Below are 24,656 nucleotides of genomic sequence, written 5' to 3'. Positions count from 1 at the left end.
TTCTTTATATTTCTGAATATAAAAGATTACTTATATTGTGATTTTGAAATCGAGTTCCGTGAGAAATAGAATCGGAATTCGATTATCCTAGTAATTCTCACAGTCCTAAGCTAATAAGTTAAACATCTAGTAAAGTTGTTTATTAACAACTCAAGCTATTATGCACCAGGAAGCATTTACCATTCCCACATTGCACTAAAAAATCAACAACTATGGCAGTATTTAGTTTTTAAAGGCAAATAGATTTTCTTAAACTGGCGAATTCAGGGATATTGATATCCCCTTCTATCCACTTGCGAAAAAGGAAATTTCGATAGGTTCGTGGGGTTAAAAGAAATTTCACAGTTAAGTTCATGTCCACTAAGATGGCTGGTATGGAGATTTCACAGATGTTCAGAAGTGTAGGAAGCAGAGAGAAGACCAAGGCTGATGGCCACGATGATGACAAGAAATAAGGTGACAACACTTGACATATCTCAACATACAGCCTATAAACAGGATCACACAGTGGTGGAATCTATAAATCTAGTGTCATAGCCAGGATGGAAAAGAAAAATCCAAGAAAGCCGAGGAATTTGATGTGAGAGAAGGCGGGAGGTCCCTAAGAAAACCCACTTTTACAGGATAAGAGCGTTATCTACCCGCTAGACGTAAGTAGCATGAAATACCCGCGCTCTGAGCTATGGGGTTTAAAGGCCCCCACCCTTTTAGGACACCCACTTGTTGTACCTGAACATGTTTGTCACGTTTAGTCCTGCTAGTTTGTGAGAAGGACTATGAATACGATTTTAAAATTAACGTCATCAGGTTCAAATTTTATCCAGAAACACAAAATTCGATGACAGGATCGAATTCATTGATTCTGAAAAACCTTTCTTACACCTCCATAATATCTGGATGACCTTCTGAGCTAATTATAGCTCCCTTTGGCAGGGTGGCTACGTTATATAAACATCCACCACCAAGTCTGATCCTATCTGCTCGAAAATTGTGAGAGGAACTCGTGGAACAACAAACATATTCATAAACACACGACGCCAATTTATATAGGACAACTCTCGTTAGGATGTAACTGTTTAAAGTTTTAAGTTAACACTATTGATGAGTTGAATTAACTTTCCTTTAGGTTTTTAATATCTATACCTCCTGTGATATCTTTATAAATGTAAACATGTGTATGTGGGTAGCTGAGATGTTAAAAATATTTCATGATACAATCAGAATGTTTTCTCTCCTTAAAAAGGATGTTATTGACATGTTGATTTTGGTTATAGAAGGGGTTGAGCACTTATGTGAAGTGATTTAATCAAAATAATTTTAAATTATGAAATAAGGTGCATTTAAACGAATCTCAGTGACAAAATTGAGGGCTTATAACAATCAAATCGGGTTTTGATACCCATAGTAGACACTATACAGATCGCCGATTGTGTAGCTTTGTGCTTAAAAACAAACAAACAAACAAAACTTTAAATGCATCTTAATTATAATGCCTTTTCAACATCAAAACTGTAAGTGGGTAAATTTCCATTATAATATTTCGCGTCGTCAGCAGCTCAGCGGTAAATCTCAGAGCTTATAACGTACAATTTTGGTTTCGATACCCGTTAGTAAACAATGAAATTCCATAAGTAACACATGCAGAGAGCTAACTGTTTAGCTTTCCGCTTAAACACAAACATTTCATGTTAGTTTGTTTGTAATTAAGCACAAAGAACGACAATGGGCTATCTGTTTCTAGCTTTGTAAGTCTGCATATAATACATCGCTGGGGGGCCGCTTCATGTTAAACATAAGTCCTGGTATCACAACAATTGTTATACAGGGTGTTCGGAAAGTCACTGTGCACTTATATATTTATCAACAGACATGTTTCAATATAGAATACAGGAGGTAAATATGAATGACAATTATAAACAATGTTGAAAGTGGTTCTCGTTGACATCAATACAGGCCTGGATTCTTCTTATTTTGTTTCTAAACACCGTTATTAGTTGCTGGCTTGAAATAGACTGAATGAATGCTGTTATCGCTGCTTTCAAAACTGCACAGTGACTTTCCGAACACCCTGTAGTAACAAATACTGAGACTGTTGGTACTCTTTGCACGCCTTTAATCACTGTGGGACTTGACAATTTAACAAAACACAAACGAAATAAAAGTACATAATAACTCCACAATTACACTCTGATAAAACATCGTTGTGACAGAAGATCGGTTGTTATATCCTGACTGCAATCTCTACATACGTGCTTTAGAGCAACGCCGCCAGATGTCGACAGCTAGTTGAGGTGGTGAACGTAGGAAACGTTGCAGCAGAAATTTAATTGTTTGTTTGTTGAGTTTCGTTTAAGTTAAGTTGACGACTACCTGCGCTAGTCGTCCCTAATATTTAGGTGATAGAATAGAAGAAAGGCAGCTCCGAAACACCATCTAACAGTAACCTTTGAGCTACTCTTTTATCGAGACCTGCAGATTGCGAGTCATATGTGCTAACCACCAGGCTATACCGACCATGATATTATAGAGAACACCTAGAATACCCACTATCCTAAAATCAGGGGTTCGATTCTCCTCGGTGAACTCAGCAGATAGCCCGATGTGGCTTTGCTATAAGAAAAAAACACACACACACACATTATTCTAACTGTTGTTTAGATGAGTTAGCTTCGTTTGGTATTAAAACTGTATAAATGTATTCCTTTGCTGACTGTAAGAACGTTTATTTTTCTCTCTTCGAGGTAAATATTATTTTACAAACACATTACCTGTCAAATAGAAGAAAAACTGTGGAAACAACTTTGTTTTGTATCTTTATATTGTAAAACCTTCATCAGTTTTTATTATTATTTAAGAACAAGCTCGTGCTGTGGTTCAACACAATTTGTTAACATCACTTAGACAACTTCATTCCAATCCAGAAAAAGCCGCACCATGATAAAAACTGAAATTTGGAAAGTGCAAGATTTTTTTTCACCAGATGGCGGCTTTTGATGAACTTGATGTCTCCTGAGCGTGTTTGTGTATGTGTGTGTGTTTTCTTATAGCAAAGCTACATCGGGCTATCTGCTGTGCCCACCGAGGGGAATCAAATCTCAGATTTTAGCGTTTTACCACAATAGACTTACTAATGTACCAGCGGGAGATCGTCTCCTGAGTTGTTATCATAGATATTTACATAAACTTAAGAGAGGTTTGAAACATGTTTAAAATTTAGGTTTTAACAACAGAGAGAACTTGACGTTTCACTCTCGTTGCGATAAGTTGAAAAGATTAAAACAGAACATTTGGTGAGCCCAGCCAAAACAACGTAAACACTTTATGAAAGCAACTAAAACAAAATAAAAGTCTCATAAAGAATTCTGCATGCTCAGAATGTTGATTTGAGACATCATCTGTCTGTAAGGGGATACAATTTCACTGTCTCTTGCCACGATTACCAGTCTTTATGTTGTAGATAAATATGCCACCTAGCGGCGGTCCTATGTACAAGGTCATGCCCTTGTGTATTCGTAGCTTCACATGCTGATTAAACTCAAAAATTAATGACTAAAACATTAAAGTAATTTTACAGTGTATAGGGCATGTAAACAATCCATATTAATGTTTATAGTGGTACTGGTTAGAAAAGTTTATTTATATATTCTTAATATATCTGAAGACCACATTACATAAATTTATGTTACTGCATGCTAATCATTACTTCAGGACAGAGAACAAACCTGGCACTGCACATATAAGTTTATTTTATTACCTAATTTGTTAAGTAGATTTTTTATATGTTCAGAAGTTTAATAGTCATATTAAACAAATTTATCGTTATTGCATAAGAAGGTAAATATATCCATGTAATGTTGAGTCGGTGATATTGTAGCTAATGGTATCTTTTTATGGGACTTACGAAGAACTCTAATATCAGGAATTCCCATACACTGATTTATCGAACAACAAGCCGCTAAGACCATGCAGGCAGATGTATGGTATTCTCCCTTCATCCACCAGATAACGTTAATTTGACAATGAGATTTAAGACATGTGGGGAGGAGTTTATTACGCTGGTAAAGAAAGCCCTGTTCTGATCTATGATTCTGACATCAACCCATATGGCTGTAAACCTTTCCCTTACAAGAACAACATAAACATTTCACAGAGTTTGCTAGTCCGTGGTACAAATAAAGTAAAATAATTGTGCAAAGGGGTAGAAAACAAGAAAACACTTAAAGTTACTTACTCACTGCTGAAATCAAACGTCATGTGTCAATTAATAACGAACGTTCGTCAAACGTTGATGAAGGTTATTGTCCAAACTGCGCTCATGTTGGCTACAGCATGTAACATACAACAGTGCGCGACATTTGTTTCTCTTCATTACAAGAAACTTCAATATAAACAAGCGTATATATATGCTTGCCTGAATATCGAAAGAATTTCCATGCTTACGCGTCATGTGATTCGCTTTCGATACTCTTATAAAAATATGTAAATAATCAATAACAATAACTTCCGATCAAACTAATCCATGTATTTAGAGCGAAATTTAAAATAAACCTGATTATCAATATGGTTAATTAAATGTATATTTTTGTATATCTACTTATAAAGCTAGAATGTACTGTTTCACTAGCTGAGTGGGATTAGTTTTAACGATTTTCGGCCGTAAATCCTATAATATCGCGCGAGGTTCGGCCAGCTTAGAATACTAAAGGTGAATTTTACAGAAAAAAGAAAATTTTGCAGTAAAAAAAACTACTCATACTGATTAATTTTGCAGGTTCACATTTTTTATAAAAATATGTGCTAATAAATGAAACTTAGAACTTGGTGCAGAAAGAGCCCTTTCCAAGCGGCAATCCGAACGTTTTAGTTTTTACGTTTGCCGCTACGAAAAGTACTGTGAAGTAATAGTTGCCAAACAAACCGCCAACGCCAGCGCCTTGAATGTAAATAAACATGGCCAATGTATCCGGAGAAACAGAGGCGGAGTCTGTTTTGACTTTGTGTTCTGAACAGTGTCGAGTAGCACCATATCAATTCGAACCTACTCTGAACGAACCTAGAACAGTTACTTTTGACACAGATCTGACAAGTTCTAGTGATGAGAACAGTTCCACGAGCGAGAGTAGCGGAACTGTAAGTGATACTGTTAGCGCCCAGGCCGGTTGCGAGTCGATCATACCTCCAGTGGAAGAATGGTAAGCCTAAGTCATGACAACAAACATGGTCTCTGTTATTTCACGTGCAATTTTAAGCATCTCGAAACCTGTCTGGTGTTTATAAATTTTTGGTATCACAGACTGGGTTTTATTTGTTTATACTTTGCCGACTATGGTAACTAATATTTGACTCTTCCACAATCATTGTACCGGGTATTTATGACTCGTAACAAAATGAATTTCAATTCCACGTCATAATTCTGTCTATAAAATCAAACTAGATGTAGTAGTCTGAATAGTTAATTTAATATTTACCATAAATGTATAATTTATATGACATATTCCGTATGTTTGTGCAAGGTGTAGGTGTGGTTTATGCGAGCAGATGCCAACCAGAAGAGAGTGCGTTTGTTGTCGCTCATACGACAAGGTATCAAACCGATTAAAAGTATGTAATCCAAAAAAAAAGCACCGAGAGATTTCATAAAACACCAGCACTGAAAGGAACAAAATGGTCGGCGCGCAACGAAGCGTGTTTGGCAACTATTACGTCATAGTTGTAAAACGTCACGGAAACAGCCGAACGACCGAGAGGAACGTGAGTTCGATGACCCGCATATTTTGTTTCATTTTTTACTCAAAAAGTAAAGTGTTTAAAAATATGGCAACCACACAGGAATAATACCTAACCAAAGTACAGTTTCTAAGGCAATTATTAAATTTGTTGAAAATTCACCTTTAAAGTTAGTCCTAAACAAAACTGTAAGTTAACAAAGCAAATCAATGTTTATAATAAAAGGGTAATAATGAACGACAAATTAAAATAAAAGTAATAACATTCCATAAAGTAAGTACTATAATCAACGATATTTATTAAAATAATTAATAAATAACGTAATTTCATATCTTATTTAAAGTAAGTACTATAATCAACGATATTTATTAAAATAATTAATAAATAACGAAATTTCATACCTTATTTAGGGAAGACACAACACTAATTCCTGTCTTGAATCATAACAAATCGTAATCCGGGATCTTTTGTGATTGTGCTTGAACAAAAATAATTTGCTTCACTCTTTTGTACTGTTGGTGTCATTAAAGTTGTTTGAGGAGTGACATTGTACTTTTGTTTCATACTTACACCTTAAATAACTAAAACGCATATACAAAGATATTTGATTTTTTTAAACTCTAGGTGGAGCAAAAGACGAATTATTTTACGTATTACTATACTATTATCACTGCCTAATTTAAATTCTGAATAAACTTTAACGCATAATTTTGAAAATAGTAAATGTAAGGAAATCTAAAATATTTCCTTCAAAAAACTTCAACAAACTATATTTTTAAAACCAGCTAAAGAAACCATGGAAATTGTGAGTTTTCCCTGTAACTGATGAAATGCGAAATGCAAACTTTTTTTTCTCAAAGCTAAAGAAAAAACTTAAAACTAAGTTTCCCCAACGTTTTTCTTCATTTTTATTTACTTACGTGAGGAGGCCTTATTTAGTTAGGTAAATATATTCAAATCTACAGTCAACCAACTAAATCCAGTTATTTCGTCATACCGTTCCTCCGAATTTCGTCTCTAAATATAAAAAAACACGTCGTGATTTCCATGAGATAGTGATAAAAACTCAGTTCGTCTGAATGGTGAACGGAGAGATTTTGAAAGCATTTATTTGGTTCTTTTCAGACCACGTGTAACAATTTTAAAAGTCTTTAACAATCTACAGAGTTCGTCTATTCTGGTTAAAAGGATAATAGAATGGATTATTTAGAAAATCTTTCTTGTGACATAGTTTTGTTTATTCGTTTTATAGTGAACTTCATTAAATAACAAAAAAAATTCAGAAAGAAGGTCAAGAATGTACTGTTACTCTGAAAAGAATGCATAAGATATTAGGGTTACCGTCTCTGTCAGTATTTCTATATCATATTAAGTTCCTTTTAATTCTTAGCACTTGACAAATTATTCTGTTAGGTTTGACATTTAGCAATCATTCACACACATGTCCATAAAATTAATTGTTATTAAATGCGATGTTAATTGTTAAACATTATTGAAAATCATTCAGTTCACGTTATTGAATAACATTGTGTATCAATCTCATAAAAACATCGGAGATTTACATTCGGTGTATTAAACGTAGCTATTATTTATTTAGTATTATTGCAGGTAAAGAGCACTTGTTTTCATATGGAAGGTATTAAATGACAAAATAAAGAGTTTGCCAGAAGGACCTAAAACTTGAAGAGCGTAATGAATTTAACACTAGTGCTGTGAAGATTGAACAGAATCAGTGTTTTATGATGATTAGTTCTCACAGATAACAACGGTCGTTTGAGATGTTTGTTTACAGAAAGCATGGTAATAGATTATGAAGGCTTGTGCTGAGAATTCTAATTATTTCATACTTTTATCTTATATTGTAAGGTAACAAAGTTATTTCTCCAATTATGAATTATCATAATTTTCAGTAATAGCTGATCGTTTAACTTATTTTACTTTTTAATACAAAAAACATTTCACACTTTTTAAGGGAATTTTCTCTCAATGCCTCAACCTAAAGAGCTCGTCTTTACTACCCTCTGTAATTAATTTCTTAAAAAATACCAAGTACAAACATGTGCCAAGTGGTGACAACTTTTTAATGCTAACTTAGATAACTTCTGTAAAAAAACACAAAAAACATCATTAAAAAATTTGATATACTGATAGATCTTTACAACCCAGAATTAGAAGTTTCACTTGGTGTAAATATAAGTCACATGTGCAAAGTTATTCAACGAAACAACTAAAATTTGACCAAAATGCTTGCGCAGTATACGCAACAAAAATCACGTGATCTTTTGATATAAAATTTTTACTGCAGCTTGATCTAAGAATAAAAAAATTGACCATTTTTAGTTTTTGGTTTTTATGGTTAAAACTGGTTTAGAACAGCAAAACTATAGGGTGAAAGGATTTGTTTGTTTGTTTTTAAATTTCGCGCAAAGCTACTCGAGGGCTATCTGCACTAGCTGTCCCTAATCTAGTGTAAGACTAGAGGGAAGTCAGCTAGTCATCACCACCCACCGCCAACTCTTGGGCTACTCTTTTTCCACGGCTGAAAGGGCGAGCATGTTTAGAGTTATGTGGTTCAAACCCGCGACCCTGGGATTACGATTCGAGTGCCTCAAACCACCTGGCCATGTCGGGCCCAAAGTAATAATTTTCATAACATTACCAAATACAGACCGTTTAAAAAAATGTTTAACGGAATACATGATATTATGTTTGTTAGTTATTAATAATACGTGTCATCGCGTGTGTTATTTCTTATGTAATAAGCAACATTTACAAATTTCAATCCGTAAAAAAAATAAGAAAAAGACCATTTTTGATATAGATGTATTTATAATAAGTTAGTATTGATTAAGTGGTACAATTAATAAATAATCGTTTAGTTGGGAATATTGAATATTGAACAGAGAATATGGTTAACAAAAAGACTTTTCGTGCTCAAGATCCTGTTTCCGGGCCATCCTTGTAGTGTCGGGAGTCACGTGTTGGAATACAAAGTATTTCTTAAGAGTGTCACATATTTGTTGAAAGTATTGAGGTGCGACGCTTGAGCATTCCACAGCATTTAGCCAGTTTCTAATTCTTCAAATAATATATCGATCTGTGAGTGAATTTCGATCCAAGTGCACCAGAATAAGAATAAGGTACTAAAATTGTCGTAGAACGTGACATCTGTAATGTGTGATGTTATTGGTACCATTGCGTAGAATATAAGGTGGTACATCATCTAGTGCTTAACAGTGCCAACTCCACACTACCAACACCTCCATATCCGCCAGGATCGTCTATGAAAATGAGTTGAATCTAGTTTGGGATTTTCTCCTAATTATTATACGTCTGTTAGCTCAAGGTGAAGTGCAACTCCTTTGCTAGATTAATATCTCCCTCCCCACATGTCGTTAGTCTACTGAACGTGCTCGTGTAGACGAAAGTTTTGTATCTTTATATCAAGTGAACCGTACTTTGCATTTTGAGCCTGACATTCAGACCAGCCTTATGTAGCCTGTTTTTAATAGTTTTTACACTATCAGATCGGATCGTTGCAGCATGCCAAAAACGACAAACACTAGTCGTCAACTCGTGTAATGGATAAAAGTCGTCCTTATTCAAGTATTCGAGCAGGATTTCCGTTAGGTCGTCATTAGAATAAACAAAAATATTTCACACAAAAGGCCAGACTGTGTCAGTGCTGGAGAGGGAAGATATATTAACTACTATCTCTTTTTATCGAACGTTTCTTATTTGTTTGGGAATAATTTTCAATTTTAATAGCCTACATCTAGCTGACAAAAGCAAGTGAGTAAATTCTGATATATACTGGTTGAAAATATGGCGAATAGGATTAAATGGGAACTATTTATACAATTTAACACACAAGCTATATAATAAATAGGCCCGGCATGACCAGGTGGTAATATGCTCGTAATATGCGGGTAGCGGGTTCAAATCCATGTCACATCAAACTGTACTCGCCCCTCCAGCCGTGGAGGCTTTATAATATTACAGTCAATCCCCCTATTCGTTGGTAAAAGGTAACTCAAGAGTCGGTGGTGAGTGGTGATAACTAACTGCCTTCCCTTCTACTCTTATACTGCTTGCACAGATAGCCCTCGTATAGCTTTGAGTGAAATTCAAAACAAACAAACAATCATGGCAAATAATGGTTGGTATTGAGTTGCAACTTACTAAGCAATGAGTTCCCCGATGGGATAGCGATATGTCTCCGGATTTACAACGCTAAACTCAGGGGCTCGATTCCCCTCGGTGGACACAGCAGATAGCCCGATGTGGCTTTGCTATAAGAAACACACAGACACACTTTGCGTTAAGAAGTAAAAAAATACGATCTGTACAGTATATACAGACAAGTAAAAAGTGGGAAGCATTTCATATTTACACCTAGCAAAAATATTTTACATTAAAATTATTCCCCTTATACGTTGAGGCTGAACAAGATAAGAAGATGGGAACATATAACATCTACAGTGCACGTGGGCAGACTGAGAATTGGGTAACATTTCATGTCTACAGAGTACTTGGATGGATGTATAAGAGAACAAATAATATATACAGTGTACTTGGTTGATTGTATAAGAGGAAATATTTCATATTAACAGTATATTTGTGTGGATGTATAATAGGAAACACTTAATATTCACAGTGTATATGAATCTAGTTTATAATAGGAAAATATTTCATATCTTCAGTGTACATGAGGCAGGTTATAATTGCAGAAACTTCTTATTACATTGTAAATGAGCGAGTTTAGAATGGGGGGAGGTATTTGGAGAAAAGAAACATTCAGTTTTCTAAATGTTCAAGTCTGAAAAATTCCGTGTCTACCATGGTTAAATGTAGAGTAAAAATGTTTCGTTTCTAGCGGGGGAACAGGAAAATCTAGAGTTTAACATTTTGCTTCCATACCATGCGCATTGAGAAAGGAAATATTCTACTTTTAACACTCCGGAGAAAATCTATGTGATGAACATTTCATTTCCTAAACCACACCTGTTAAACTTTCTACAGCTTATATATTAATAGTTTATAGTGAGTAAAATTATGTTGCTTTAATTTAATGGGGAACGTTTTAAGGGAAACATTTTGTCTCCACATCAGGGCACATAGCTAGGAAACTTCACATTCGCAGAAATTAATGGCTTAAAGACTGTTATCTCTAGTTAGGACGTTTCAGCCTAAAGAACAAATTAGAGGGTGTAATGTTGTAGTGTTAACTCTTAGAACATTTGTTTGCATGAGAAGAAAAGACTTCAAGTCTTCAGAAATGATGAATTGATAACTGTGGTAAGTCGGTTAAAAAATAAGTAAATAGAACCACCAATCTGTTAGCTTTGTAGTGGAAGATAATTGTACTATTCGTTCGCATTATATGGGTACTTGATTGCATGTTAACATGATACGCCTAGCATAAGTTATGACGAGTTTTCCAAGTTGCCTTAGGTCGCATAATTTTATTTTCTGTGGTTTACATTAGGGATCAGTCATTAATTCACACACCGTTTCTTCAGGTGATTAACCAACTAAGATGGTTTTATATGATATTAAACTTGTGTTCGCTTCTGTTTTGTAGAGCTCACATCTGGCATTCTTGCCCCTACTGGTTTGACAATCATCAACCTTTATTATTATGATGGTCAAGCCTAAAATATAGATGGTCATTTTCAAGGTAACAATATGTATGTATGCCATAACCAGTGCAGCTAATTGTATACACTAACAGCGAACAGCGTCACGAACTACTGCTGAGTAAAGCTATTGGCAAAACAAAGGCGAAGTTCCAAGAAAAGGACTGGTCTCTAATTTTAAACTGATCTTAGCAGCTAGTCAGCAGCATCAACCTCCCGTCTCTTTGGCTACTCTAGTCGTACAATGGAATTTGACTATTACTTTTATAACGCGCCCACGACCACAAAGTGTGGAGCACAGTTTTTTTGCGCTTACGGGACGCAAACCATGGACCATCGAATCCACAGTTCACCGCCATGCTTTATATAAAACGCGGTTCATAATCCTGTCAAATTCTTATCACATGTGATATCCCGATATTTATCTATATCCACCAACATGGTTATCTACACGTTGTTTGCTTATTTATATACTAGCCGTTTGAGTTGCTCTGTTTACTTAATTTCCTGTGTGTGTACTTTCTATACATTTGTTTAGTATCAATATACGTGTATAATCTAATTCAACCTGGAAGAAGATTCGAGTTATCATTTTCCTTTGTTATTAGTCTTGCTTATATTTTTGCTGTCAGCCAATGTTTATTTTGGTCTTATTGACTGTTTGCAGATCTAAGTATTTAATTTTACTTAAACCTAAACATTTAAAATGTTTTTACTTTACTGCCATCTCTTTCAGCAGTTTACTTTTGTCTGTTTTCATGCATTATCTATCTGTCACCAATGTAGCTAGCTGGTTGAGAATTTACATTATTGATTTATCTCCTGAACAACAATCAATGTCATGTATGACGTCACGCTCTATGTTTCTGATCTAGGTGTGTTCACGAAACTTGTACTGATACTGTCTATTTCATGACGGTTTCTACGTGTTTGTAAAGAAGCATTTGGCTGTAAGGTCATGTGATTGACACGGGCTCGTGCATGCCGTTCTGCCATCAATCTTGACTGATTACCAGTGTTGAGAGAACGTTTAGTGTAATTACGGTGTGGTGAGCTGTTTTGAATTCAAAGAGTTGTATCACAGCTCCACACCTATCTCATAATCACAGAGTAGGTACAGTATTGTTGATATTGTTAAAAATTGAACTGTTGTCAACCTATAGCTTGGTCCATATAACTTGGTTTGAGGTTTCGATTATTTAAAAAAGCTAGTTTTTAGATAATTCAGTTAGGCTGTTTTCCATTGAAAAATATCGTTTTATTTCCTCTGCGATCGTGACTTAAGTCTTTAAGTTGATTCACGTCAAAGATGTTGATTTATGTTATGATAAAGGCTGAACATAACTTCTTCATCATAACCAACGTCTGGAAGGAAACCTTCTTCTGTGAAAGTTACCAATTACGTCACGAAGGTTATTGTTCTTGTAAAAAGGACATATGGACAATGGTTAACTCTGTACACACATCAATGGAACAGGAGTCTTATTTTCGGATTACATGTGATTCAAATTTTGATATTTATATATACGTGAACTTTTGTTATATATACACATAAAGCACGTAGTGCAGGATTATGGTATATACCTACGGCAACTGGTTGAGGGCTATGAAGGTTAAAGTACTTATGTTATATTTAAACTGTGTGGTTATTGTCATTTTGTACCCCTAAATTTAGGGAACGCATATAAATAAAATATTCACTTTCATTTTGTTTTTAAATTGAATGGATAAATAAAAGCATACGATTCATCATCTTATGGTTAATCAACTAGAACTGCAGTTCGTAGTCACACAACACGATGATCCATAACTTAGAACTGTGGTACCTATTTATACAACACAATGATCCATTACTTGGAACTGTGGTACCTGTTTACACAGCACGATGATCCATCACTTAGAACTGTGGTGCCTGTTTATACAGCATGATGATCCATTACTTAGAACTGCAGTACGTAATCATACAATACTATGATCCATCATTTAAAACAACGGTACCTGTTTATACAGCATGATGATCCATCACTTAGAACTGTGGTACCTGTTTATACAGCATGATAATCCATCACTTAGAACTGTGGTACCTGTTTATACAGCATGATGATCCATCACTTAGAACTGTGGTACCTGTTTATACAGCATGATGATCCATCACTTAGAACTGTAGTACCTGTTTATACAGTATAATGATCTATCATTTAGAACTGTGGCACTTGTTTATACAGCATTTCGATCCATCGCTTAGAACTGCGGTATCTGTTTATACAGCATAATGATCCATTACTTAAAACTGTGGTACCTGTTTATACAGCATGATGGTCCATCATTTAGAACTGCAGCACGTAGTCATATAACACGTGGTCCGGTCCAATCGTGTAGAGTTAGTGGTTCACTACAATGTAGATAAAACATTAGTCCACAATTAGGATGTGTGTGTACTGAGCGTGCCATCCATTCTGTTACAAGTATATATTACGTGAGCAAAATTCGTGGGATGCTACAAACAACACTTAGGATAAAGAGCATACAAAGATTTTCCCATAGAACTTGGGACTACATGTGTGTATCTATAAAAACGCACGTGTAAGGTGCGTAGATTGAGGGGTTGTTTGGATTCTTATCCGAGGTAAAACCAACTGCTATAACTTTCTGTTTAAACGTGCAAGTAGTGTCAATTAATGTTGATTACTGTACAAACAGGGTTATCAGCAGCTCGGGAGAAGAAGATCTCCTTTAAGAAATTTCGAGCTGACCTACACCCTGGGTGTCCAGCAGGGCTTGCCGCAGACGGGCCACCCAACACGAGACATGATAGAAATAAGTTACGGTTATGATTACAGTTCTCATACACGAGCCTAACCTAGTCTAAGATTTATTACAGACTGTTGCCTTAATAGTGTCAATAGCAGGTTTTAAAGCAGATGGTAAGGAGTTGGTTCTAAAACTTTGATTCAGGGTCTTTTATACGACGGGCGTAACTAGATTCATCTAGAGACTGCGCAGTGAACAGGAGTTGCTTAATTCGTTTTCATTTCTAAGCATAATTTGCCGTTTGTAACGCCCACAAAAATAGTTTGGTTTTGTTTGTTTTGATTTTCGCGCAAAGCTACACTAGGGCTATCTGTGCTAGCCGTCCCTAATTTTGCAGTGTAACACTAGAGAAAAGGTAGCTAGTCATCATCACCCACCGCCAACTCTTGGGCTACTCTTTTACCAACGAATAGTGGGATTGACCGTCACATTATAACGTTTCCATGGCTGAAAAAGTGAGCGTGTTTGGTGTGATGGGGATTCAAACCCGCGACTATCATACGAGGTGAGTGCCTTATGCAATTGGCTATGCTGGGCCCACAAAAATAGCAATTTCCTATTACGCATTTTTTAACACTCCTACGAAAAGTGGGGCCTAATAGGCCCCAGAGCAACTTGAAAGGTTATTAATATTAGGCTAATAATTTTGTATTCAAATGAAATTGCCATTTAAATCCATTAATGAATGGATTAACGAGATTCTCACTGTCCCTATCTACTATCTAGCGAAATCACAGCCAGGGGAACGGGCTTGGAGAAATCAGGACGAGAAACGTCTTTTCGTAGGAGTGTTAACATGTGTTAATGTGTCTTCAAAAACAAGGAAAACTAAATTTTGTTTTTCTGTGCTGTTATTTTATGTCAATTTCTTATATTGACAAACCAACCCATATTTAGAGCTCAGTGTAACTAGTAGAGTAGATTATTTCACATTCACATAAAGTATAATACGAGTGAAAGATAAAATTATTTGATTACTCGAGGCCATGCATGGCCAAGTGATTAAAACACTCGAATCGTAATCCGATGGTATCGAGTTCGAATCCCCGTCGCACCAAACATGCTCGTCCTTCCAGCCGTAGGGGGTTATAATATGACGGTGAATACCATTATTCGTTGTTAAAAGAGTAGCCCAAGAGTAGTCGGTAAGTGGTGATGACTAGCTGCCTTCTCTCTGTATCTTAGAATGGCTGGTATGGGTATTAACACTTTTATTGATAAGGTCGAAACTTTGTTCTCTCATTACCAATAAAAGTGTTAATACTCATACCAGCCATTCTGAGATACATTTTTATTTCAAGAATCAATAACTGTCTCCCATCTAGACTTACACTGCAAAATTAGGGACGCAATTTGGTTACTATTAATCTCCATTTGTATCATCTGTTAAAGTGTAAGTAGAATCGACTGCAGTTTTTTATTATTTTGACTGCCACTATTAGTAACTATTGGAGTATAAAAAATATTTGATTTCTTGAATCGTAAAACCCTACTTGTACCAGCTAAGTGAGTGAAATAGGATTCGACCAACTTGTTCTTTCCATTTACAGTAGCAATGTAAATGAAACGTGATTTATATACTGTTTTATTAAAGAAAGTGCTCTTGGAACTACAAGGTAAGTGAATTATAATTCAACTCATTTTATTTTTAACGCTGATACGTTTGGAGCAACAATGTAAGTGAAAAAGAATTTTACTATACTCTCAGTTTTTAACAATCCTTTGTAGCAATTTTATAAGTCGGAAATAATTCGCCTCCAGGGGGAATAACATTCGACTCCTCCACTCATACTGCTTGCTGATAAGAGCTATGTTCGCGAAAGATTCTTTTACTTTTCTTAGGCAAGTTTCATTTATGTAAGGAGAAAAATGGATGTTTGTAACAGGTCTTAATTATTCTGCTTATAATGCATTTTTTAACAATTCTTTTTATGCTAAAGGGTCGCATAATCTTATTTTGATTCTGATTAAACATATTTTATTGTTGTTATTACCTCATTCTATTATATAGTTACAATCTTACTTTACCACCACGTCTGATCAATTTCTGGCAAATAACTTCCTAAATATTGATTGATGAATTTTGCACATGTATTCCTATTCTTTAGTTCTCAAGAATGTAAATTTTATAATTTCCTTTTTATTTGAAACAATAATGAAAAAGATATCTAATTCACATGCAGTTTCAATTTCGAACCTCCGTGTTATAGGCCTAGCTCTTCCATTGTTGTACAGGTTTCGAACAGCTGTTCAAACGCATAAGACTTAAGTGTCTAAATTGTCAATAAGAAAGATAAAGAAAAATTACACTTCGATTGTTTTTTTTTTTTTTAATTTCACGCAAAGCTCACCAGAGAGATTTGTGCTAAAAGCCCCTAATTTAGCTGTGTAAATCTAGAGTGAAGGCTGCTAGTCATCACCACCCACTGCTAATTCTGGGCTACTCCTTTATCAACAAATTATGGGATTGACCATCACATTATAGTGCTCCCACCATGAGATGGCGACCATGTTTGGTGCGACGAGTATTCGAACCTGCAACCTCAGTTTAAGAGTCGAGCGCCCTAATCATCTGGCCATGCCGATTTATATAGATATTATATGTATCTGGTATTGTCACATAATATAACTATAACTATGTTTCAAAAAATTTATAAATAAATATAACATAATCTAAGTCATAATTTAACAAGATTCTGTATGTGTATATCCATTCCCACAAAGAGAGAGAATGGTTAGTGTTCGGATCTGACCCTACATTCATTTATGTCACCTCCAAGGATACTACATCTTTCCATTGCGTTGAAGGGGTACAATCAACTGGTATATGTGTGTATATATGTTACGTTATTTACGACTTGGTTCAAATTTTGAATTAATCATTTGTTGAAATAGAAAGTTAATTAAGTTTTAACAGAGAAGAGAGAACACAGCTTTTGTCTTACATAAAACAATATAAAAATTAAAATGTTTTACTACATAAAATGCCCTGTTAAACAAAGTTGCTAGATTATTTTTTCTTTGCGCTCCTTAACTAACTTGTATTAAAAGTTCTTGGATGCTCATAAACTTGTGTAAAAACAATCCTTGAACTTCATATCTATAAATGTAATCTCTTTTTAACGATCACCATTTCTTTGAAAACCGTTCTTTGCATGCTTCTAGCAGCTGCTGTTGCTATGTGCTGAAAGAACTAAATAAGGTTTACCTGTCAATGAGGGGTCCTTGGACTCATGCTTACAAGTGAAACCAGCACCTTGTCACAACATCCGTTCATTGTGTACCCGCTTCTGATCTGTTATCTTCTCCCATACAAGCAGACAGAACATTCTGAACAATCTTAAAGTTTCTAATGGTTCTTATTCATTATAATAGGACGTTTTCAACTGAACAAATACAAATGAATAGATAATGATATAATACTTGGGGATAAAATGCTATGATTGACTTATAAAACACACACAGTGATAACAACGCAAGATGCTTGGAAAAAAAATCTGTGAGCTACTAATAAAAGCATACACAATGATAATAATAGGAGCTTTACGGAAAAAAACAAAAAACTATGAGTAACTCATCAAAGCTTACACACAATGTTAATAATATAATCTGCTGGGATGAAAAGTTGTTGTTAACTTATGGAAACATACACAGTGATAATTATAAAAAATTTCTCCATAATAATGCTATGACTAGCTTATCAAATCAAATACATACTGCCTGATACAAACTACGTGGATAACAAGTTGTGAACGACTCACATACTGCCTGATACAAACTACGTGGATAACAAGTTGTGAACGACTCACATACTGCCTGATACAAACTACGTGGATAACAAGTTGTGAACGACTCATAAACACACAAACAGTGATAATAACAAAAGCTTTTTGGATAAAAACTGTGATTAAGTTATTGAAGCCACAGCGTTAACGACAGAATCAGTCCACACAGACAGCTACAGTTTACTTATACAAGGACATGCAGTGATAATGATACAAGCTATCTGGATGAAAGGCTGTGTTTAACTTATAAAGTAGAAACAGTGATAATCAAAACACGTGGTAGTGTATAGTGCGACCATAGCAATCTGCTGCAGGACGCACTAAGTTTTATTAACCGGAGTGATAGTTTACTGATATTTCACCTTCTGTGTATCGGAATATGATAAACCAAACTACCATATATTTTGTGTGGATATGCACTATTGGACCCTTAGTTCACATACCAAGTTTTAAGACAGTCCATGAAGAAATACACGAGATATAGAGTTTTCAATTTTGATTGATTTTTTTTTCCTTTTTTCTCCTCGCACCTAAAGTATGGTAACTATATTTGATAAAGAACACATTTTTCTTTTATAATTTTTTTAAAATTCGGAACTCTGATAAATCTTCACAACCAACAATTTTGTGTCAAATGTAGTCTAAATATAAGCCATTTGTGCAAAGTTACGTGAGCTATCAGTTTAGTATTTTTACTTCAACTTCGTCTTAAATTAAAAGTGTGTTGTTTTTTATGTTTTTCTCGAATTAAAGATCTAGAGCAGCTGAACCGTGGTGAAAGAACGTGAAGGTATATTAGTATCGGGCCAGGTGGGTTAAGGCGTTCGACTCGTAATCTGAGGGTCGCGGGTTCGAATCCCGCTCGCACCAAACATGCTCACCCTTTCAGCCCTGGAGGCGTTGTAATGTTACGGTCAATCCCACTATTCGTTGGTAAAAGAGTAGCCCAAGAGTTGACGGTGGGTGGTGATGACTAGCTGCCTTCCTTCCCTCTAGTCTTACACTGCTAAATTAGGGACAGCTAGCGCAGGTAGCCCTCGAGTAGCTTTGTGCGAAATTCAAAAACAAACAAACAAATGGATTCTGTATAGTAAAGGCCTGTTCTGAATAACAGTGTTGCGATTCGAAAACTAATCATTTTCTTATTTGGTTTGGTTTATTGGTATGTATTGACAAAAATTCATAATGTCTAATCAAAAACACCTTAGGTTTGAAAGAAAAAGCTGTGACCAGAAAAGGGTTAATTTTACTGCTTAAAAGAATGAAATCTAAACTGACGGCCAAACTAGTAGATAAACTTATAGCACTGATAATAATTTTACAGTAAATAATCATTCATTAGTTAGCTAGTCCGGGTTTCTTATTAATAACTTGAGGGATGAAGGTGGGTAAAATACCTTGTTTTTACACTTAAGATGTTTTTTATTAAATGATACAAGCTATCTGAATGAAAAGCTGTGATTAACTTATTAAAGCACAAACAGTGATAATGATAGAAGCTTCCTGGATAAATAGACTGTAATTAACTCATGGAAAAACACACAGTAATATGACACAATTTGTTCAGTTAAAAGCTGTGAAAAATGTATACAAGTACACTTCGTCGTAATAATACAATCTGCCTAGATAGAGACCTGTAACTAACTCGTATAGAATTAAAAGCATACCCAATGAAATTAGTGTTGAGGCCCTCCGCTAGTACAGCGGTATGTCTCCGGATTTACAACACTAAAATCAGGGGTTCAATTTCTCTCGGTGGGCTCAGCAGATAGCCCAATGTGGCCTTGCTATAAGAAAAGACACACATTAGTGTTTGGTCATAGTATACTTTTTGGAGAATAGGGGTGTAATAAAATGCAATGTCTTAACCTAAACAAAAAACGCATTTACTTATTAACTTACTGTTTACAACATAGTTCAGTTTTATTAAAGCAAAAAGTATACTCACCAGATTATAAATGTCTAGTTTTAATTTAAGTTGAAGTTATTTTCAAATTGAAGTTACGGTTAAATTTTGTAGTTTCCCTTGATCTTGTTAATTACATGTTTTGTTAGTTTTTTATTCTATTTAATGTTGAAAAGCTTCCGAGGCGATGGTTGATGGATTGGTTACAACTGGTTCACAAACTCTAAATATTTTTCTATAATTTTGAAGATGAGAAGTTTTGGTTTTTAAATATTCAAGAATTTTCGTATCAACAAGCAGTGATACTTAGAAAACAAAAACATTACTGAAGCTTTCTTTTAAAGACCGAAAAGCAATTTCAGGAGAAATCGTCACGTATCGATCAAAACATTTTAATGTGTAATTTATAGATCACGGAGAATCCAAAATTATAATATTTTATTTAGCTGTTGTAACACTGTATTAAAATTTTCACAAAATAAATGCTTATAAAATGTACTAATATGACAATTATGTTTCTATTAAATTATTATTTTTGTCTGGCTCATCCATATTTACTTTTACATTTTTTTCTTTCATATCCTTCCACATTTGTGAGGCACACTTCTTGTTTGGTTTTTGAATTTCGCACAAAGCTACACGAGGGCTATCTGCGCTAGCCGTCCCTAATTTAGAAGTGTAAGACTATAGGGAAGGCAACTAGTCATCACCACCCACCGCCAACTCTTGGGCTACTCTTTTACCAACGAATAATGGGATTGACCGTCACATTATAACGCCCCATGGCTGAAAGTACGAGCATGTTTGGTGCGATCGAGATTCGAACCCGCAACCCTCAGATTACGAGTCAAACTGCCATGCCAGGCCCTATCACACTTCTTTAAAATCCTCAACTTTATTATCAGAAAAGCAAATCTCATGCGTTTAGGCTTGAATATTTTAAATTATTTACCTCTGACATGAAGCAGTTTTGCAAATGCAATATTTAAAAGGAGATTTAAATATTTCATCGAGACCACAAATCCACATAGCTATAGACATCATATTCCACTTTTCTTCTTAATCTGTTATTTTTTAAATGAATAATGACACAAACTGATTCCAACACCAATAAACCGTTTCCAACATTTATAGACTGTTTCCAACATCTATGGACTGTTTCTACTAAACGTGAGCTGTAATTCCACCGAGTGGAGGCCTGGCATGGCCAAGCGCGTAAGGCGTGCGACTCGTAATCCGAGGGTCGCGGGTTCGCGCCCGCGTCGCGCTAAACATACTCGCCCTCCCAGCCGTGGGGGCGTATAATGTTACGGTCAATCCCACTTTTCGTTGGTAAAAGAGTAGCCCAAGAGTTGGCGGTGGGTGGTGATGACTAGTTGCCTTCCCTCTAGTCTTACACTGCAAAATTAGGGACGGCTAGCACAGATAGCCCTCGAGTAGCTTTGTGCGAAATTCCAAAACAAACAAACCACCGAGTGGATAATGCCCTAGGCAGCCTTTATTTCGTCTGGAGCTCGTGTTCCAATAGTAGGGTTAGAAAAGAAAGCTGCTGGACCATTCAAAAGTGGAAGAAATATTATACATTCGTCTACAGATGACACGACTTGTGGTAACACTAGATATAACCTGTGAGCAACAGTGTGTGAAAAAACAACAACTTGCATTTGGAAAAATTTCATTTGCTTTTGATTTCATTCCATTTCAGTGACCAGCTATGACAGCAGCGCCGTCTAGGCAACCAACTCGTGTTCATAGCTGTGCTCGTGGTTAACTATGTAGCAATACTGTTTAGTAAGTGCATCAGCCGATCGATCTTCAGAAGTGTTCGTAAAATACAAAAATCTTACGTAATAATAAAGCGAAAAACCGTGAGACAATTGAGATAAATTACATCAATTGTCTTGATTATTACGGAAGGGAAACTAGTTTGAGTGCTTTTCTTTTTGATTTTAGTAAGTATGTGTTCCGTACGGACATCATCAAATTGTTATAAAGTAAAATAGACAACCTAGTAAATACCAATGAAAGTTGAATCATTTGTTTCATAATTTTTATGTTGTTTTTGTAACATGTTATTTGTGTTTTGTATTACATTTTATTTTTTTCCTATTAGTCTAACATGCAATCGATTCTAGGCGTACTAAAGGTTTCCTCAAACACTGCTTTGTGAATGTTGCCAATATAATTGCACCATGTACAAATATTCTTATTAATTTGAAAAAAAAAAAGAAGACAAGACCAAAGAACAATCATTCCTATTAAACAATGCGGGTAAAAACGCTTGCACACAAAACTTCACTTTCGTACTCGTGTTCATTTCTACTCCAAGTCTATTTTTATGTGATATTTGTTCATTTGTTGCTAAACAGTTCTACGTTCAGATTCCATATCTACTATACAAGGTGCGCAATTGCTTCCATTGCCTGTTTTGCACTACAAGTGTTTAAAAAAATCTTATAATTATCAAACGAATTATTTCAAAAAACTACGAGGCCCGGCATGGCCAGGTGGGTTAATGCATTCAACTAGAAGAAAGATAACTAGTCATCACCACTGTCCCTAATTTAGCAGTGTAAGACCAGAGGGAAGGCAGCTAGTCATCACCGCCCACCGCCAACTCTTGGGCTACTCTTTTACCAACGAATAGTGCGATTGACCGTCACATTATAACGCCTCCACGGCTGAAAGGGCGAGCATGTTTGGTGCGACTGGGATTCGAATCCGCGGCTCTCAGATTATGAGTCGAGTGTCTTATGGCCATGCCCGACTTCTTCAGGATTTTCCGACCACACTTCACTTTTTGTAAGCTTTTTCAGAAGTTTCATAACGTACGTAGTTGTTTATCATATGTTTATTTAGGCCTTTCAGAACGATCATTGTATATGATATGCTTCTTTAGAACATATTTTAGTATTTTTTTATGTTCTTCACTAATTTTATCATAGTGTTTTCAATTCAACTCAGTTAAGTTTATTATTATAGTAATATGCATAACATAAATAATTGTTTCTTTAACTGTTAAACAAAAATTTGCAATATGGTCTACCTACATTATGCCCATTGCAGGGATCGAAATTTAAATTTGAACATTGTAATCCCTCAGTCATATCGCCGGTCCACCGATGGGGTACAATATATTCTGAGGGTTATTTGTTACTATACTTTTTTCTTTGTTGTGGATAATTTCACCAGCTTGGCCATATAACGACATACATTGTTTACCAGTTTTATTAAGAAAATATATGAGATGAAGAAGTAGTATTTTTATATGACCATAAGGATTAGGAAAAAAAAAAAAAAAAGGCATACGCATGTACAGAATAATAAGTAGCAAACCCTTTCTCTAGTTAATTGTTGGCTTTTGTTTGGGACTCGCCCAACCTAAAAGTCTAAGAAATGCACGCCGCATATTCAGAGACTGTAACTTCTTGTGTATGCAGTCAAATACTCACCGAGCGCATTTACGTGTATGTTAAGAGACAAAGGGGGTAGGGAATGTAGGAGGAGGTAGAGTAACAGGTACTTGACTATTCGTAGAAATATGAAATACATGTTTGTTTGTTTTCTTTCAGAAAGGGTTCGGCTGTTTCTATCGGCCCGGCATGGCCAGGTGGTTAAGTCACTCGACACCTAATCAGAGGGTCGCGGGTTCGAATCTCTGTAACACCAAACATGCTCGCCCTTTCAGCCGTGGGGATGTTATAATGTGTGGTCAATCCTACTATTCGTTAGTAAAAGAATAGCCCAAGAACTGGCGATGGGTGGTGATGACTAGTTTGCCTTCCCTCTAGTTTTACACTTCTAAATTAGGGACGGTTAGCCCTCGTGTAGCTTTGCGCGAAATTCAAACCAAACCAAACCTGTTTCTATCAACTGTTTATCGTGTATTTCTAGTGAGAGCTCAGTTGTTTCTATTAACTTCTCATTGTGTATTTCTAGTGGAGAAAAGTTAGGAATTTCAACTTTAAGCTGGAAATTTCCTTTTATCTTCCACCATTCCATCATGTAGCAAACCATGATATAACATAATTGTACTCTCTTAATTCACAAGCATCGTGCTTGTAGTGAAAAACAAAAAATAAAACATTAGTGTGTGATTGTCTACACATGTGCACGCAAATTATAAAGCTAATGAGAAGATCGAACCAAGAATGTGTGCTGGCCAGGCTATGGTAAAATCCTTAGATTTAGTTAAATGTAGGTGGAGTGAAGAAGCAGCAATGTCTTTGGTACTGAGCTTGAGTGTTTGAAGTGGGGAGCACCAATATTTGTCCTCAGCTTGAAGGTCCGAGGATGGAGGTAAAAGAATGCTCTTCTACTAAGCTTCAGAGGCTTCGGATGTGCAAATAACAAAGTATTTAGCATTTCAGAATCTAGCAGCAACAGTCTATGTGGTATTGAACTTGGGAATCGTGGAATATAATACATATTTTACTGAGCCTGAAGGCCTAGAGGGGTTGTGTTGAGATTCAAAATAAAACAGCAGCATTACTTATTGTATCTAACTTGAGTGTTTTTGCATGTCTTTGATAAAGAAACAATAACGTATACTACACTGCTCCTTAAATACCTGGTTAGGAGGAGAAGAAATATTTGCTATATTGATTCTGGTGTCCGGGAATGAAAAACAACAGTATGTATTGCGCTGAACCTAAATGACCTAGAATTAAGGAAATGACTGTGTCTTAATTAGATTAAAAGTACTGAGATGACGGAACATCAGAGTTTGTGCAGGAATCTAAATGATTGGGGACAAATAAAACAATTTTTGTTCTGAGTTACAAACAT

This window comes from Tachypleus tridentatus, chromosome 8 (genome assembly GCF_004210375.1).
Source record: "Tachypleus tridentatus isolate NWPU-2018 chromosome 8, ASM421037v1, whole genome shotgun sequence".
In the NCBI taxonomy this organism is placed as follows: Eukaryota; Metazoa; Arthropoda; class Merostomata; order Xiphosura; family Limulidae; genus Tachypleus; species Tachypleus tridentatus.
This window is presented reverse-complemented; position numbering follows the sequence as displayed.